General features: G+C 39.3%; 1 pseudogene across 1 annotated transcript; it reads right to left on the bottom strand.

Moving 5' to 3' along the window:
- Nucleotides 1-14,971: 14,971 nt before the first annotated feature.
- Nucleotides 14,972-18,237, bottom strand: LOC311602466 (sialin-like; annotated as a pseudogene). The gene has a single exon. The product of its transcript is annotated as a sialin-like (transcript).
- Between the last annotated feature and the right edge of the window lie 314 nt (nt 18,238-18,551).

The raw sequence follows: 18,551 nt of genomic DNA, 5'->3' as shown, positions 1-18,551 counted from the left end.
GGATCTGTAACCAAATCACATGCCTATTGCAAGGAAGAGTTCCCTGATCCCAATAAGCAAGGACCCTTGACCTACAGACACTCACCAACAATCTGCTCTTAATGACCAGTGAAGGACACCAGAAACAACCTCTCAACATCAAAGATAGCAAAATGACTAAAGGCCAGCATAAAAATACAAACAACAAAAACCAAAACAATATGGCATCTCCAGACACCAGCTATACCAGAGAACCCAACCCTGACAATGCAAAAATGAAGCTCAAGAAAATGACCTCAAATCCTTAGTAATGAATATGATAATGGAGGAAACAAATAAAATTTGCAAGCAAATGCAGGAAGATGCAGCTAAACAGATTTAAGCCATTAAAGAGGCCAATATAGAAGCACTAGAAGAAATTCAGGAAAATCAAACAATCAGATGAAGGAAGTCAATAAAACAGTTCCAGACATGGAGATGAAAAGGGAAACAATGATAAAAGCACAGACAGAAGAATGGCAGGAATGAGAGAACTTAGAGAAGAAAGCAAGCAATAGACAGAAAAATGTCTCCAACAGAATTCAAGAGATAGAGGAATGAATCTCAGGACTAGTAGAGACAATTGTATAACTTGAAACAACCACTGAAGAAATTCATAAATCTGAAAAATTCCTGACATAAAACATCTAAGAAATCATGGACACCATGAATGGACAAAACCTAAGAATAATAGACATTGAGGAAAGAGAAGATGCAGACTCCAAGGCCCACAAAATTTTTTCAGCAAAATCATAGAAGAAAATTTTCCCAATTCAAAGAAGGAGATGCATATAAAAATAGCATAGGCCTACAAAACATCAAATAGAATAGACCAGAAAAGAAAATCTTACCACCACATAATAATAATAAAAATTTTTACAGTACAAAGAAAAATATTAAAAACAGCAAGGTAAAAAGACCAAGTAACATATAATGGCAAACCTATCAGACTTACACCCGACTTTTCTGCAGAGACCATAAAAACCAGAAGGGCCTGAGTAGAGGTCCTGTAAACTCTAAGAGACCAGAGATGCCAGTCCACATTACTATACCCAGTGAAACGTTCAATAAGCATTGATGGAGAAAACAAGATATTCCATGACAAAAACAAATTCAACCTGTACCTATCCACAAAACCCACCCTGCAGAAATTACTAGAAGGAAAATTCCAACCCAAAGTGACAAACTACACCCAAAATAACACAAGGAAGATGTAACTTCACTGTTAAAAAACATATCCACACAACTAGTATACAGCAACCAACATCAAAATCAAGGGCCTTAGCAGTCACTGGTCATTAATATCCCTCAACATTAATGGTCTCAATTCTCCAATAAAAAGACACAGACCAATTAAACGGATGCATAAGCAAGACACAACATTCTTCTGCATTCAAAAATCACATCTCACTCACAAAGATAGACATTTCTTCAGGGTAAAAGCCTGGAAAAAGGTATTCCAAGAAAACAGACACAAGAAACAATCTATTGTAGCCATTTTAATATCTAATAAAATAGACTTTCAACCAAAATTAATAAAAAATATATGAAGACAGACACTTCATACTCATCAAATGTAAAGTCAACCAAGATGACTTCACAATGCTGAACATTTATGCTCCCAATACAAGGCCATCCGAATTTGTAGAACAAATATCAACAAAGCTTAAACCACACATCGATCCCCACACACTAATAGTTGGAGACTTCAACACCCCACTTTTATCAAAGGATAGGTCATTGAAACAGAAACTAAACCAGGAAATAATGACACTAACCAATTTTTTGAATCAAATGGATCTAACAGATGTCTACAGAACTTTTCACTCAAACATAATGTTATACCTTCTTCTCATCACCCAATGGAACCTCCTCCAAAATTGATCATATAGTGGGTAAAAAGCAAGCTTCAGCAGATACAAGAAGATTGAAATAATACTTTGTATCCTATCAGATCACCAAGGTTTAAAGCTGATTTCAACAACAACAGAAATAGCAAAAAGCCTACACATGCATGAAAACTAAACAACTCTCTACTTAATGACACTGGGTCAGGGAAGAAATAAAGAAAGAAATTAAGGACTTCCTGAAATACAATGAAAATGTATTGTATTGAAAGCAATGCTAAGAGGAAAATTCATAAAGACCCAAAGAAGAAAGGGAATTTCAGACCAATTTCTCTTATGGACATTGAAGCAAAAATACTCAATAAAATACTCACAAACTGAATATAAGAACACATCAAAGATATCATTCAACATGACCAAGTATGCATCATTCCAGGCATGCAGGCATGGGTTAATATATGGAAATTCATCAATGTAATCTACCAAATAAACAAACTGAGAGAAAAAAAGCACATGATCATCAGGTTTGAGGCAGAAAAAGCATTTGACAAAATCCAACACCCTTCTTGTTTAAAGTTTTGGTGAGATCAGGGATAAAAGGCACATAACTAAACATAATAAAGGCTATATACAGCAAGACAATAGTCAACATCAAATTAAACCAATTTACTTAAGGAAATTGCTCTACAATCAGAGACCAGGCAAGGGTGCAAACTTTCTCCATATTTCTTCAATATACTTCTTGAAGTTTTAGCTAGAGCAGTAAGATAACAAAAAGAATACAAGGGGATCCAAATGGGAAAGGAGGAAGTAAAATTATCCCTATTTGCAGATGATATGATAATGTTCATAAGTGACCCCCAAAATTCCACCAGAGAACTTCTACAGCTGAAAAACACCTTCAACAAAATGGCTGGACATAAAATTAACTCAAAAAAGTCAGTAGCCTTCCTATATACAAATGACAGCCATGCAGAAAAAAGAAATTAGGGAAACTATACCCATAAAGCCATAAACTTTATATAGTATCTAGGAGTACCTTTAACCAAGAAAGTGAATGACATGTTTGAAAAAATCTTCAAAGCTGTGAAGAAAGAGATTAAAAATGACATCATAAGATGAAAAGATCTCCATTTTTTTGTGGATCAGGAAAAATTAACGTAGTTAAATTGGCCATCTTAACAAAAGCAATTTAAAGATTCAATGCAATCCCTATCAAAATTTTTACACAATTTTTAAAAGACATTGAAAGATCAATTCTCAACTTCATATAGAAAAGCAAAAAACCCAGAATAGCAAAAACAATCCTGTACAATAAAAGATCATCCTGAGGAATCTGCACACCTGATCTCAAGCTGTACTATAGAGCAACAGTAATTAAAACAGCATGGTACTGACATAGCAATAGGACGGTTGATCAATGGAATCAGATAGAAGATCCAGAAATAACTCCACAAGCATATGGGCACTTGATATTTGACAAAGAAGCCAAACCTATTCAATGGAAAAAGGATAGGATCTTCATTCAACAAATATTGCTGGTCTAACTGGATGTCTACATGTAGAAAAATGCAAGTAAACCCATATTTATCACCATCACAAAACTCAAATCCACATGGATTAAAAACTTCAACATAAAACCAGAGACACTAAATCAGTTAGAAGAAAAAGGAGGGAAGAGCCTGGGACTCATTGGCACAGGAGAGACAACATCCAGAACAGAACTCCAACAGCCCAGGCCTTAAAGTCAATAATTAATAAATGCAACCTTATGAAGCTGACAAGCTCCTGTAAGGCAGAAGACACTGTGAACATAACAGAGAGACAGCCTACAGACTGGGAAAAGATCTTCACCAACCCTATATCTGACAAAGGGCTAACATCCACAATATATAAAGAACTCTAGAAGTTAAACACCACTAAACCAAATAACCCAATTCAGAAATGGGTCTCAGAATTAAAGAGTTCTCTATCCATTCTTCTACTAATGGACACTTAGGCTGTTTCCATGTTCTGGCTATTATGAATAAGGCTGCTATGAACATGGTTGAGCAAATTTTCTTGTTGTGTGCTGGACCATCTTCTGGGTATATTCCAAGGAGTGGAATAGCTGGGTCTTGAGGAAGCCCTATTCCAATTTTTCTGAGATAGCACCAGATAGATTTCCAAAGTGGCTGTACTAGTTTGCATTCCCACCAGCAATGAAGGAGTGTTCCTCTCTCCCCACATCCTCGCCAGCATGTGGTGTCGCTTGAATTTTTGATCTTAGTCATTCTGATGGGTGTAAGATGGAATCTCCGCTCAAACTAAGGCACCAGCCAAGGACAATACAGGCGGTAAACCTTAAACCCCTACCCAGATCTAGCCAATGGACAGAACATTCTCCACAGTAGAGTAGAGAGTGGGATATTCCTTTCTCACATACTCTGGTGCCTCACATTTGACCATGTCCCCTGGAGGGGGAGACCTGGTGGCACTCAGAGGAAGGACAGCAGGTTACCAAGAAGAGACTTGATACCCTATGAGCATATACTGGGGGAGGTAATCCCCCTCAGGAACAGTCATAGGGGAAAATGGGAGGGAGGGAAGAATGGGAGGATACAAGAGATAGGATAACCATTGAGATGTAACAAGAATAATTTAATAAAGGGAAAAAAATAAAATAAAATAAAATAAAATAAAATTTGTAAGTGCTCAAAAAAAAGTTCTCAACAGCAGAATATTGAATATCTGTGAAACACTTAGAGAAATGCACAATGTCCTTAGTCATCAGAGAATTGCAAATTAAAATGACTTTGAGATTCCTTCTTACACCCATCAGAATGGATAAGACTAAAAATTCAAGTGACAGCACATGTTGGTGATGATGGGGCAAAGGGGGGAACAGTCCTTCATTGCTGGTGGGTATACAACTCTGTACAAACACTTTGGATGTCAATCTGGCATTTTCTCCAAAAACCGGGAATAGGGCTCCCTCAAGATCTAGCTACTCCACCTCTTGGAATATACCTAGAAGGTGCTCCACCACATAAAAAGAACATATGCTTAACCATGTTCATAGAAGACTTATTTGTAATAGCCAGAACATAAAAACAATCAATATGTCCCTCAGCTGAAGAATGGATTAAAACCTGTGATACATGTTCACTATGGAATACTACTCAGCTTTTAAAAACAAGGAAACCTTGAAATTTGCTGGCAAATGGATGGATGTAGAAGTGAACATCCTAAGTGAGTTAGCCCAAACCCAGAAAGACACACATGGTAAATACTCATTTATAACTGGATACTAGCCCAAAAGGGATGTCCCATGAAAATCTTCACTTACCAGGAGTTTGCAATAGATGCGAGGATTTCCTATTGGGACTCTAGTTGAGAGAAGTATGGGAGAATGGGGAAATAGAAGGTTCCAGAAGGTCCTAGAAACCTACAAGAAGTACATCATAATGGGCAGATCTGGAACCAGGGGGTCTGCTCAATCTACTGTACCAACCAAGGACAATGCATGCAGTACACATTGAACCCCTATTCAGATCTAGTCAATAGACAGGACATTCTCCAAAGCTGTGTGGAGAGTGTGGACTGACTCTGACAAGAACTCTGGTGCCTCATATTTGACCACTTCCCCTTGGTCAGGAAGTCTGGCTGCACTCAGAGAAAAGAAAAGCAGGATACCAGGATGAGATATGACAGGCTGTGACCATATAGTGAAGGGGCAGGTCCCCTTCTGTCACAGCCACAGGGGAGGTGAGTAGGGTGAAAGAAGGAGGAACGGAGGAATGGGAGGATACAAGTAAGTGGATAACAATTGAGATGCAATCTGAATTAATTAATTAAATAAAAAAGTTAGGGAAATGGAGGATGATAAAGGATGTAAGAGCAGTGAACAGAGTAATTCAATCAATGTGTCTTTTACAGCTGGTATTAGATTTACCTTTTTGTTGAGGTATGTAAGTATACAATAGGCCTATACTGATGCAAACAAGATGAGTACGACACGGTGTAAGTCAGACAAAACAAGCAAGTTGATCAAAAGTCCACATACCTTTGCTCAAAAATCAGAATTGTATGCAATCCTTATGGTATATTAGAATCCACTTATAAGTGAGTACATACAAACTGTGTCTTTCTTGGTCTGGATTACTTTACTCAGGATGGTCATTTCAAGTTCCATCCATTTGCCTGCAAATTTCATGGATTCTTTGTTTTGAATAGCTGAGTAGTATTTCATTGAGTTAATGTATCACAGTTTCCTTATCCATTCTCCAATTTTGAAACATCTAGGTTGTTTCTACATTCTGAATATTATGAATAAATCTGCTATGAACATAGTTGCGCAAATGTCCTTGGGGTAAGTTGGAGCAGCTTATGGGTATAAATCCAAAAGTGGCATAACTGGGTCCTGAGGTAGAACTATTCCCAGTTTTATAAGAAAGCATCAGATTGATTTCCAAAGTTTTTGCACAAATTTGCACTGACACCAGCATTGGAGGAGTCTTGCCATTCCTCCACAGCTTCCTTAGTGTGTGTTGTCACTTCAGATTTTCAACTTACCCATTCTGACAGGTGTAAGATGGAATCTCAGAATTGTTTTTTTATTTTGTGTTTTTTTTAAAGTTTAAATTAAATTTAATTAATTTATTCAGATTACAACTCTACAGTTATCTTATCACTTACATCTTTCCATTCTTCTCTCCCTCCCACCTTCACCCTATTCCCCTCCACTAGGTCTATGACCAAGGGGGACTTCCTGTCCCACTATATGGTCATAGGCTATCAAGTCTCATCTTGTAACCTGCTTATTCTTTGTTTGAGTACCACCAGACCTCCCAACCAAGGGGAGGTGGTCAAATATGGAGCACCAGAGTTCAAGTCAAAGTCAGTCCCCACTCTACACATAACTGTGGAAAGTGTCCTGCCCATTTGGGTAGATTAGAGTAGGGGTTTGATATTTACTACTGAATTGTCCTTGGTTAGTGCAATAGTTTGAGGAGACCTCCCTAGGCCCCGATCCAACCCATCACAATATTCTTCTTGTAGGTTTCTAGGACCCTCTTTGTCCTTCTATTTCCCCATCTCCTTATATTTATTTTACCTAGTCTCAGTAGGATGTCCTCACATTTATTCCAATATCCTGGTATGTGAAGACTTTCATGGGATGTGCCTTTTGGGCTAGTGCCCAATTATAAGTGAGTATATACCATGTAAGCCTTTCTGCTTCTGGGTTAACTCACTCATGATCATTTCTAGTCCTATCAATTTGTACACAAATTTAAGGATTTCCTTGTTTTTAATAGCTGAGTAGTACTGCATAGTGTAAATGTACCACAGTTTCTTTATCCATTCTTCAACTGAGGGGCATTTAGGCTGTTTCCATGTTCTGGCTATTATGAATAAGGCTGCTATGAACATAGTCGAGCACATGTCCTTGTTGTGTGGTGGAGTATGTTCTGGGTATATTCCAAGGAGTGGGATAGCTGGGTCTTGAGGAAGCCCTATTTCCAGTTTTCTGAGATAGTGCCAGATAGATTTCCAAAGTGGTTGTACTAGTTTGCATTCTCACCAGTAATGAAGGAGTGTTTCTCTTTCTCCACATCCTCACCAGCATGTGGTGTCACTTTAATTTTTTATCTTAGCCCTTCTGATGGGTGTAAGATGGAATCTCAGAGTCATTTTGAGTTGCATTTCTCTGATGACTAAAGAGCTTAAGCAGTTCTTTAAGTGTTTCTCAGCCATTTGATATTCCTCTGTTGAGAATTCTCTGTTTAGTTCTGAGCCCCATTTCTCAGTTGGGTTATTTGGTTTGGTGGTGTTTAATTTCTTGAATTCTTTATATATTTTGGATATTAGACCTTTGTCAGGTCTAGGGTTGGTGAAGGTCTTTTCCAAATCTGTAGGCTATCACTTTGTTCTGTTGATAGTGTCCCCTGATTATAGAAGCTTGTAGCCTCATGAGGTCCCATTTATTAGTTGTTGACATTAAGGCCTGGGCTGTTGGTGGGCTGTTCAGAAAGTTCTCTCCTGTGCCAATGTGTTACAGGATCTTCCCCATTTTTTCTTCTAACTGATTTAGTGTCCCTGGTTTTATGTTGAGGTCTTTAATCCACTTGGACTTGAGTTTTGTCCATGGTGGCAAATATGGGTCCAATTGCATTTTCTACATGTAGACATCCAGTTAGACCAGCACCATTTGTTGAATATGCTATCCTATTTCCATTGAATAGATTTGGATTCTTTGTCAAAAATCAAGTGACCATATGGGTGTGGATTCATTTCTGGGTCTTCAATTCGATTCCATTGTTCAACCGTCCTATTGCTATGCCAATACCATGCTGTTTTAATTACTGTTGCTCTATAGTACAGCTTAAAATTGGGTATGGAAATTCCACTGGAGGATATTTTATTGTATAGTATTGTTTTTGCTATTCTGGGTTTTTTGTTTTTCCATATGAAGTTGAGAACTGATCTTTCAATGTCTCTGAAATATTGTGTAGATATTATGATAGGGATTTCATTGAATCTGTAAATTGCTATTGGTAAGATGGCCATTTTTACTATGTTAATTCTCCTGATCCATGAACAAGGGAGATCCCTCCATCTTCTGATGTCATGTTCAATCTCTTTCTTCAGAGATTTAAAGTTTTTTTCAAACAAATCCTTCACTTGCTTCATTAGAGTCACTCCTAGATATTTTATATTGCTTTTGGCTAACATGAAGGGTGTAGTTATCCTAATTTCTTTCTCTGCATGTTTGTTATTTGTATATAGGAAGGCTATTGACTTTTTTGAGTTAATTTTATGTCCAGCCATTTTGCTGAAGGTGTTTATCAGCTTTAGGAGTTCTCTGGTGGAATTGGGGGGTCATTTATTTACATTATCATATCATCTGCAAATAGGGATAATTTTACTTCCTCTTTTCCCATTTGGTTCCCCTTGATCTCCTTTTGATGTCTTATTGCTCTAGCTAGAACTTCAAGAACTATATTGAAGAAATATGGAGAAAGTGGGCAGCCTGGTCTGGTCACTGGTTTTAGAGGAATTTCCTTGTGTATCTGTCCATTTAATTTGATGTTGGCTATTGTCTTGCTGTATATAGCCTTTATTATATTTAGGTGTGTGCCTTGTATTCCTGATCTCTCCAAAACTTTAAACATGAATGGGTGTTGGATTTTGTCAAATGCTTTTTCTGCATCTAAGGAGATGATCATATGGATTTTTTCTTTCAGTTTGTTTATATGGTGGACTACATTGATGGATTTCTATATATTAATCCATCCCTGCATACCTGGAATAAAGCCTACCTGGTCATGTTGAATGATATCTTTGATATGTTCTTGTATTCTTTTTGCAAGTATTTTATTGAGTATTTTTGCATCAATATTCATAAGAGAAATTGGTAAGAAATTCTCTTTTTTTGGTTGGGTCTTTGTGGGGTTAGGTATCAATGTGACTGTGGCTTCATAGAATGATTTTGGTAATGTTTCATCTGTTTTTATCTTTTGGAGTAGCTTGAAGAGTATCGATATTAGCTCTTCTTTGAAGGTCTGGTAGAGTTAAGCACTGAAATCATCTGGTCCTGGGCTTAATTTGGTTGTGAGACTATCAATGATTGCTTCTATTTCTATAGGAGAAATAAGAGTATTTAATTTGTTTATCTGATCTTGATTCAATTTTGGCAAGTGGAGTCGATCAAGAAAATTGTCCACTTCCCTTAGATTTTCAAATTTTGTAGCATATATGCCTTTAAATTAGGATCTTATGATTCCCTGTATTTCTTCAGTGCTTGTTGTTATTTCTCCCTCTTTGTTTCTGATATTTTTTATTTGGATAGTGTCTCTATGCCTTTTTGTTAGTTTGAATAATGGTTTGTCAATCTTGTTGATTTTCTCAAAGAACCAACTCCTGGTTTGTTGATTGTTTCAATTGTTCTCTTTATTTTTAATTTATTGATTTCAGCCCCGAGTTTGATTATTTCCAGAAGTCTAGTCCTCTTGGGTGTTTCTGCTTCTTTTTTTCTTGTGCTTCCACATATGTCATTAGGTTGCATATGTGGGATGTTTCCAATTTCTTTATAAAGTCCTTTAGTGCTATGAGTTTTCCTCTTAGCACCACTTTCAATGTGTCCCACAAATTTGGGTATGTTGTTCCTTCTTTTTCATTGAATCTCAGGAAGTCCTTAATTTCTTTCTTTATTTCTTCCTTGACCCAAGTGTTACTGAGTAGAGAGTTGTTTAGTTTCCATGTGTGTGTAGGCTTTTTGTTATTTCTCTTGTTGTTGAATTCCAGCCTTAGTCCATGGTGATGTGATAGGATACAAGGTATTATTTCAATCTTCTTGTATCTGTTGAGGCTTGTTTTGTGACCTACTATGTGATCAATTTTGGAGAAGGTTTCATGGGGTGCTGAGAAGAAGGTATAATCCTTTGTGTTTGGGTGAAAAGTTCTATAAGTATCTTTTAGATCCATTTGATTCATGGTGTTGGTTAATGATGTTATTTCTCAGCTTAGTTTCTGTTTCAATGCCCTATCCTTCAGTGAAAGTAGGGTGTTGAAGTCTCCCACTATTAATGTGTGGGGATCGATATGTGGTTTAAGCTTTTTAAAAATAGTTCTTTTTACAGATGTGAGTGCCCTTGTATTGGGAGCATAGATGTTCTGAATTGTGATGTCTTCCTGGTTACTTTTACTCTTGATGAGTAAGAAGTGTTCTTCTTCACCCCTTTTGATTAATTTTGCTTGAAAGTCTATTCTATTTGATATTAAAATGGCAGTCCTATGGAGAAATTGTGGGTTGGAATCACATGATAAAGAAGAAGCCCCCCTCCATGGACTAGGGTAGAGGCATAAGAGGAAGAGGGAGGGTAGGGAAGAAGGTGGCTGGTAGGGGGAAATGGTCAAAAACCTGGCAATAGAGTCCATGGCAGGGGCAGCTCCTGCTCCCTGTGGAGACTGAGTTGCCTATTGTCTATATCTGAGCAGGTGGCTTGCGTGCTCTCCATGCATGGTCCCTTTTTGGTGCATTAGGCTCTGCCAGCTATATTGGGTCCAGAGTAGTTGGTCTTCTTGTGGAGACCCTATCCCATCTGGGTCCTTCTATCCATCCACTCTTCTGTAAGCCTCCCTGCCCTCTGTACAAGGTTTGGGTGATGATACTTAGTTTCTGCTTCAATTCCCTGCTAGGTGGAGTCTTTCAGAGGACAAATATGGTAGTCTCCTAACATGTTCCCTTTCATTAACAGCTTCCAGTGTCTATTGCATTTTCCCATCTGAATGAGAATTAAGCATGCTCCATAGTGTTGTCCTTGTCATTTAGATTATTTAGGTCTTTGGATTGTAATATGGTTATCCTATATTATATGGCTAATAATAATTTATAAGTGAGTATATACCATGTGTGTCCTGCTTGGTCAGGGTTTTCTCACTCAGGATGATCTTTTCCAGCTCCTTCCATTTGTGTACAAATTTCATGATGTCCTAGTTTTTGATAGCTGAATAGTATCTATTGTGTAGATGTACCACAGTTTCTTTATCCATTCTTTGGTTGAGGGACATCTAGGTTGTTTCCAGATTCTGCCTATTACAAATAGTGCTGCTATGAACATTGTTGAGCAACTGTCCTTGTTGTATAGTGGATCATCTTTTGCGTGTATGCCCAGGAGTGGTAAGCTGGGTCTTTAGGTAGAGCTATTTGGAATTTTCTGAGAAAGCATCAGATTGATTTACACACACACACACACACACACACACACACACACACACACACACACACGCACATACACACACAGTAATAATCAACATAGATAACCTTTCATAAGTTGGAACATAGTGTGTACATCAAGAAAAATAATTTTTAGTTGTTGAGACCATGTCTCTAACCCCAGATGCATATATCTCCTTATGTAACTGAAGATGATCTTAAACTTCTGATATTTATTCCTGGACTTTGAGATAATCTGTGCTGCCATACCCAGTTTTCATAAGGTACTTTCCCCAAACTAAGTTTTATACCAATAAATTATTAATTAGGTAGTCATATAAACTTCAAAAATGCATGAATTTGCCATAAGATTTCTATATTAGAAGGAAAATCCTCAAAATGCTATGATTGTTGTGTTAAGATATTAAATTCTTTCGTGAGCATTGAGGAACATCGCATGTTGTTAGATCTGGCTTATGAAAATTCTAAAACATATTAAACATACCAAAGGCTCAGAAGTCATTGTCTTTCTGCATCTTGTGGGTGTCTTGAGTGCTGCTTGCTTTCTGACGTGATTAAACAGACCTTTAGATAAAATGTTCCCATTATCCCATTTCTTGCTCAGGGGAAACTTAGAGTGTTTGGGGTGTGGCCCTTGGCCCAGTCACTAGGTGAGGTTCTTGGTAGAAAATGAGTTTCCATGGAGTATAAAAGTTTCCTTTTTTTTTTGTTTTGTTTTTTTCTAATTGAAATTTGGATTTTTTATACTTTTATTTTATTACACATGTATAAAACAAAGTACATACAGCAGGGAGAACCATGTGACAATCAGGAGAATACTGAGTACTATATATGTTACATTCATAGTGACTTGGCCATCCACATTCATCTCATTTGAAGTAAGTGTTTTTCCTGTCTTGTTGGGTCTAGATTTCTGAATGAGATTCAATATCTATCTTATCTCAACTCTAATAACTTAACTTCTTTATCTTGATCTAAAACGATCTTGTCCCCTATCCAGCTAAACTTGGTTATAGAACTATATTATCTTGTTTTCAATGCCCCTCAGAGACTTGAGAAGGAATAAAACTTAAATTCCTGAGTGAAGCAGCAGTGTGGGTTAGCAGTTTCCAAAATGTACAAATTGACTTAAGACAGTTTACCTCTTGACCAGTCACCCAATACACTTTATAACGTTGGAGCCTCATCTTCAACTTTCTGGCCTAATATTTCTGCCAGACTTGTTTGCAGGGCAGGAACTATTGAGGACTTGCTTACCATGACTTGGCAGAGTGTGGCTGTCGACTCTGGTTGCATCTACTTGCCCATTTTTAGTCAGATTCTGTTAGTGGTGGAACGAGGTCATTTTGCCCAGTGGTTATTTTGCCACCTTTGAAGCCATGTCCATAAGGAGGCTCTTTGATGCTCATCATCTTCTTTGAGGTCGGCTGGTTGTTGTCCGGAGTTAACTTGTCTTGTTGTCAAAGAAATTTAGGATTGTGAGAACAACTTTAAATGCCATATTCTGTGGATAAAGAAACTGTGGTACATATACACTATTGAATACTACTCAGCTGTTAAAAACAAGGATTTTCCAAAATTTGTGGACAAATGGATTGAACTAGAAATGATCATAATGAGTGAGCTAACCCAGAAGCAGAAAGAGTCAAATGGTATATACTCACTTATTACCGGACACTAGCCCAAGGGACAGCTCCCATGAAAGTCTGCACCTACCAGGAAACGGGAATAGAGGTGAGGACATCCTATTGAGACTCTAGATGAGGAAAATATAGAGGATAGGCAAGTAAGGGGACCCAGAGGGTCCTAGAAACCTACAAGAAGAACATTATGATGGCTAGATCTGAGCCCAGGGATTCTGCTTGGTCTAAGGCACCATCCATGGACAAAACGGGCAGTCATCATCAAACCCCTACCCAGATCTAGCCAAGGGACAGAACATTCTCCACAGCTAAGTGGAGACTGGGGACTGACTTTCACAGGATCTCTGGTGCCCCATATTTGGCCATGTCCCTTTGTTGGGGAGGCCCAATGGCACTCGGAGGAAGGATAGCGTTCTACCAAGAAAAGACTTGATACCCTAGCACCATATTCAGGGGGAGACGGTCCCCCACAGCCACCGTCATAGGGAAGGGGGATTGGGGTGAAAGTGGGAGGGAGGGAGGAATGGGAGGATGCATGGGATGGGATAGAAAATGAGATGTAATAGGAATTATTTATAGTTTTCAATAAAAATATGTTATTATTAAAATAAAATAAAATTTAAAAATGCCATATTCTGTGCATCTCTAGGCTTTTGAAGACCTTATTCAACTATTTTACCTCATATAGCAATAGTCATATCTATCTGTTAGACTTAAGATATATATCTTTGTGTCAAAATCTGCCAGTTATTTGACATGCCCACGTTTTGTATCAATATATTGAATTCTATAGCAATGGCTTTGATGTACCCTTCATTACAAGTAGCAATTAAGGCCTTGAGTTAAGGAGAAGGTTCAATCATCTAGCTTTTGTTCTATCCTCCCTCTATGTTCCTAAATCTCCCTTTCTTTCTTTTCAGTTCCCATCTCCTTGCCTACATAATCAAGACAAAGGCAGAGAGAGACGTTCCTGTGTTTCCCATAATTTTTTCTCTGTATAAGGCCAATAATGACTTATGACCACCTCCCGATGAGAATAAGCATTTGTAGATCAGGCAAGCATACAGCAACCTATACAACTGCGCCCCCCCTTGAGGGAATGGGGCATCATTCTCTTAAGGTTTCTTTAGGTTCAATTGGGACACATAATACTTTGGAGTGGGCCCCCCAAAATTGGAGAGAATGGTCAAGCAATCTAATGATTGCAATTGTAGTTCAGTTTCTAAATGTTGAGAGATTCCAGGCTTAGTAGGAGTTTGTAATGGTGGTCCTAATTGGATCAAAAGTTTTCTACAATGTCGTTCAGGAAGCTGTCCAACTCTAATGAGTAAAAGGAACAGAATCATCCAGGGCTGGATCTAGGAGGATGCAGGATATCAGTGTCCATTGTGCTGGGGGGAATGATTCCTGTCAGGTCTGATCCAACTGGTTATTTTGTTCTGAAAACATAATCTCTCACAAGTATTATACATTTCTAACATTATAATTGGATGAGGTATGCGGGATGCCCAGAACAATTAAAGCTAGTTTTCTGGTCATTGTATGGGTCAATGTAAAGCATTTACAAATCTTCCTTCTTGCTGTACTAGTAATGGCCTCTAATAGTAATTCACAGAGAAACTGTGGTCCACATGAGACCTCTCTATGCCTATACATTTATATCTCTGCCTGTCTCAGAACTATTCCCATATAGTGTTATTAGGAATATAAATTACCTGCTTGTTCTGTTGGTTGAGTTCTTTTTTTATGCAAAAAGATTTATTTTGATGATTTATAAAAGACATGTCACATGACAACTTCATCTATATTTACAAGTTTAAAAATAAATTTATATAAACATATTTACACAATGTTCCATTAACTGAGTGCTAGTTAAAATGTGATAGGTAAGTGTTGGGACAGACACAATAAAACATAAGGCAGGCTTTCACTCCTTGACTAAGTTGGCTTGTTTGTTTATTTTGTTTTTCCGAGATAGGGTTTCTCTGCGTAACATCCTGGTTGTTCTGGAACTCACAGAGACCTTTGTGCCTCCCCCACCCAAGTGCTGGGACTAAAGGTGTGTACCAGGGCACTCTTACGGGATGCCCAACAACCAGGAGACACTGATCAGGAGAAGGCTGGCAGAATCTGGATTCAGGAAGCAAGGTGAAGGTGATTTACTGGTGCTCTGCCCTCTACCTCTATTTTGCTGTTGGATGGAACACTATTCTAGGTAAATGCTCTACCGCTGAGCCAAACCCCTGGCCCTGAAATTCACTTTAAACTGTATCCAGAATCATAAATCAAGACAGACTGAAGAAAAAAAAATTAAAGCATTTGAAACATTCTATTATAAGTAGAAAAACCAAATGTGAAAATCTATATTCTGATTCATATGCAGGACATTTTAATTAAGAATGGCATTATCTGCGGCTGACCGGGCACCACGGGTTTGCTTTGTAGATCAAGTGCCAGGAATCAGGCCTGGGTGCTGCCAAGGGCAGGCTGGCAGAGTCAAGACAGTAGCTGTGGATCCCACTGCTCTAGTCCACTTGGGGCTTTATCTACATATTAACAACCACGGGGGAAAGAGTGTCAGCCAAACACTTGGCATTGGCCCTGCACTTGGAAGCCACCCCTTGATAATTTTGGGGCACTCCAGCTCTGCACCCAGGGAGGACTGCTTGACAGCTGCCTGGGAACGGATCCTCCAGTCCAGTTGCCAGGCCAGTTCTCACAGTGGCTTGCAGCTTAATGGAGATGTTACTGAGATCTGTGTGTCAGGGAGACTGGACAACAATTTTTATGAGGAAAGTAGACGAAACCAGGTATTTAACAGGACCTGAGATGATTTATCTCATTTAATTAAACAAATGTACATGTGTGTGTTCCCATTTCTGCTTTATTTATTTATTTATTTTCCCAAGACAGGGTTTCCTCTATGTAGTCTTGTCTGTCCTGGACTTGCTTTGTAGACCAGGCTGGCCTCGAACTCACAGAATTCTGCTTGCCTGTGCCTCCCGAGTGCTGGGATTAAAGATTAAAGGTGTGCACCACCATGCCTGGCTTTTCTTCTTTCTTTCTTTCTTTCTTTCTTTCTTTCTTTCTTTCTTTCTTTCTTTCTTTCTTTCTTGGTTTTTCGAGACAGGGTTTCTCTGTGTAGCCTTGGCTGTCCTTCCTGGACTTGCACTGTAGGCCAGACTGGCCTCGAACTCACAGGGATCCGAGTGCCTCTGCCTCCCCAGTGCTGGGATTAAAGGTGTGTGTCACCACGCCCGGCTTCAGCTTCATTTCTTAAGCCCTACCTTATATCATGCTGCCTTACTGGAAGGCTGGTATGTGACTCTAGCATAAGGTTTGGCAGATAGGTTAGTAGTAATTAAAAATAGCTCATTTTAAATAATCTTGGAACTAGTAACATTTCATGATTACTTTAAAAATGTAATACAAGTACTATTTTTCTCACATAGAATGTTCACACATTAAAATACCAAAGGCACTTTCAGTTTACATGATAAATAAAAATATAGTAATTATTATTTGCTGTCTTCAGTTTCTGTGTCCGTGGTGGTCACTGAGAGCCCAATTTTGCACCTCCCCCTTGGCAAACAGCACGAAGAAAATGGCACCGGGCATGTTAATAGCAGCAGCGATATAGAAAACGGCCTGCCATTCTCCAGTAGTGTTGTCAGGGGTCAGACTCTTAGCAATGATGGGCCCAATCATTCCGGGAATAGTGGCGAATGTGTTTGTGACTCCCAGGAGGATGCCGGCATACGAAGGAGTGATGTCCAGATGGTTGATGCTAAATCCAGAAGAGGCAAAGCCTCCCAGTGTCGTGGATATGGTTAGGAAAGCGGCAGCCAAAGAATAGTCGCAGCCTATAAATCCAGTCGCAATCAGGAAAACTGCAGGGCCAACCATTCCTAATGAGGGTGAAAATTCTCCAAACGCTTATGGTTGAGACGTTCCACTTGACCCTTAAGTAGTCAGCATCCTGGCCACAGAGAATCATGCAGAGCCAGCAGCCAAAATAAGGCAACGCAGAGAAAAATCCATTCTCTTGAACATTGAACCGTAGTGTTTCTTTCATGTAAGTAGGCAATAATGTCAATAAAGTGTAAAAGGTCCAATTGTAGGAAAAATGTGCTACTACGATCGCCCAGAGTGGCATTGACTTCAAGATGGACACACACGGCACCACCTTCTGGGAAGAAAGCTGATTTCTTAATGATGAAGCAATGTATTCTTTTTCTTGATGGGAGATTGTCTTGTGGATTTCTGGTGTATCACTAACTATCCACATCCATAAAACAAACCAAACTATTCCAATTAAACCAAAAAGATAGAAGACATGAGTACAATCCATATAGTAGCAAATTATTACAGAGAGAGGGAGTGAGATTACTGTCCCAAGCTGTGCTCCTGCGTAGGAAATGGTAAGAAGCTTGCTTCTTTCAAGAAGGGGAGCCCAGGAAGACCACATGACATGCATAGGCAGAAACATAACACCCTCTCCGAGTCCTTCCAGCGCTCTGAGCTCCACAAGGGCCACCAATCCTAAGTCTGCCGCCAAGGGTGTGAACAGGGTCAAGACAACAGTGCCCAAGATGCCGAAGCCCAGCAGCAGCTTCCCTCGACTCTGCTGGCAATGTATCCCCCAGGGATCTGCGTCACGATGTAGCCGTAAAAGAAAGAGCTGAGGATCCACCTTTGAGTTTCTGCATCCCACTGGTACTTTTTACCCATGTGATTATAGTGTACTTTTACAGGTGCAGAATGTTCTGGACTCTCCTTGGAAGTTCTGTTATCGGTCTGAGTTGTATTTCAATCCACCATGTCCACTAATGCAACACTTAGCTTCACCCGTAAAGAATAGAGAACGAAGAAACCAAAGAAAGCCAAAACTGCTAGGTTGTAACGAGCAGCATACTGGAGCCACTTCGGCCTGCTGGGCGCTCAGCAGGAGGAGGGTGCTGTCTGAGCTCTCCTCATAGTTCACTGCGGGACCCCGAAGAAGGGGTCGCATGACGCCTGGAGAGCAGATATGCTGAGGGTGATGCTCAGCCAACAGCTAGTTTGAGTTCTTTACATCTCAGTTGTGGACCCCTCTCTCTTCCCCTCCTGATCCCACCCCCTCCCTCATCTACCCCCATCCCATCCCCTCTCTCAACCCCTTTCTCTCCCTCCCCTAGTCCTTAGATAGGGGAGCTCTCCTCCCCTACCATCTGATCTTAGTTTATCTAATATCCCCTGTACTATATATGACCTCTTCCTGTGTGGCCTGACTGGGCCACTCTACACACTCGAGACTCTGTCCAGTGTCCAGTGTTAAGTCTCTGT

The sequence above is a fragment of the Acomys minous genome (genome assembly GCF_964271855.1).
Source record: "Acomys minous genome assembly, chromosome: 7".
NCBI classification, from domain to species: Eukaryota; Metazoa; Chordata; class Mammalia; order Rodentia; family Muridae; genus Acomys; species Acomys minous.
The sequence above is the reverse complement of the archived record's forward strand: the minus strand, read 5'-3'. Positions and strand labels throughout refer to the sequence as shown.